We start from the raw sequence: 1,337 nt of genomic DNA, 5'->3' as shown, positions 1-1,337 counted from the left end.
GTGCTGGGACACTAAAAATTCTAAATTAAAGCAAATAATCAAAAAAATAAAAATCCGACTGTATAAAATAAAATATGAAAAAGCAGAAACAAGAAGAAACATTGGACCCCGACTGTTAAAGTCGTTATGTAAACTACTGGATTTGTTTATCCCTTTTAAGATTTTACTTTACACATTCGGGTTTTTTATTTTTTATCTATTAACGCAAAATGGCTAAAATATAAAACTTAGTTAGAATAGCAAAACCTTTATCTAATATGTATTTTATTTGCATTCGTTACAGACCCATAAATAAATAAAAAAATTTTGTATAAGGAATTTGTACAGTAGAAGAATTGTTTTATACGTAGGCTCAGTGGTCTAGGGGTATGATTTTCGCTTAGGGTGCGAGAGGTCCCGGGTTCAAATCCCGGCTGAGCCCTAGTAATATTTTTTTTCATCATATAGCTAATAATAATTGATTTTCGTTTATTACAAAACCGTAACTAGAATTATATAAAGCTAATTTTGATACAATTATGTATTAAATGAATTGTTCTATTTCCATTAAATTTAGAAAATTGATGGACTGACAGCTTATACCAAAATAAAATCGTACTTAATTAAAGATATTTTCCTTTTGATAAAATCAACAGAAATTCAGTTGAATTTTCAAAACTATAAATTACAGTTTGATGATTCAAAGAATAATACCCAGGTATCCACAGGATTTTTATAAGATTAATATTTTATTTTTTCTTATTCACAGGATAAGAGAATATTAATACTATTAATACTAAGTTTACAGGATTCTTATTGATAAAGTTCTATGGATCAAGCTTCTGTTTCTCAACGACTACACAGAAAAAAACGTATTTTTGATAAAATAAAATTGTTTGTATTTTACAGGGAAAAACGAAACATAAATATTTTCTCGAAACAGGAACCTGACCTCAAATAACTGTCTTCTCGATCCAAGAATGTTTTTATCTTCATTAAATATCCTTGGTTCAAGAAAAAATTTTCTACGTCAAGTAAACTTTTTATCTGAGTAGAAAATAATACCTCAGCAATATCTAAAATAATCCTTTTTAAATTAAAACGCACAGATATTAAAAAAATTATCTTCTATGAGACAAAAGTGGTTATTATAGCAATACTTCGAATAGAAGAAGAAGTAGTCTTCAAAATATGTTCATCGAAAAAAAGTTTTGGTGTTTCATTTTCAAAAAACAATAAAAAAATTAAACAAGATAAAACAATACAGGACTCTCTGAGGATGATTACCACATAAAATCTTAACATTAATAAGATCATTGTGTAAGTAATGAAGCTTCAATATTAGATACGATTATTTT

The 1,337-nt window shown here is 26.8% G+C and overlaps 1 non-coding gene across 1 annotated transcript; it reads left to right on the top strand.

Annotated features, from left to right (window-relative positions):
- The first annotated feature begins 349 nt into the window (after positions 1-349).
- Positions 350-421, top strand: Trnap-agg. Its single transcript has one exon. It is a non-coding gene; the product is annotated as a tRNA-Pro (tRNA).
- The last annotated feature ends 916 nt before the right edge of the window (positions 422-1,337 follow it).

Source organism: Chrysoperla carnea, chromosome 4, assembly GCF_905475395.1.
Source record: "Chrysoperla carnea chromosome 4, inChrCarn1.1, whole genome shotgun sequence".
NCBI classification, from domain to species: Eukaryota; Metazoa; Arthropoda; class Insecta; order Neuroptera; family Chrysopidae; genus Chrysoperla; species Chrysoperla carnea.
Note: the sequence above shows the minus strand (reverse complement) of the source record. Positions and strands in the feature narration are given on the sequence as shown.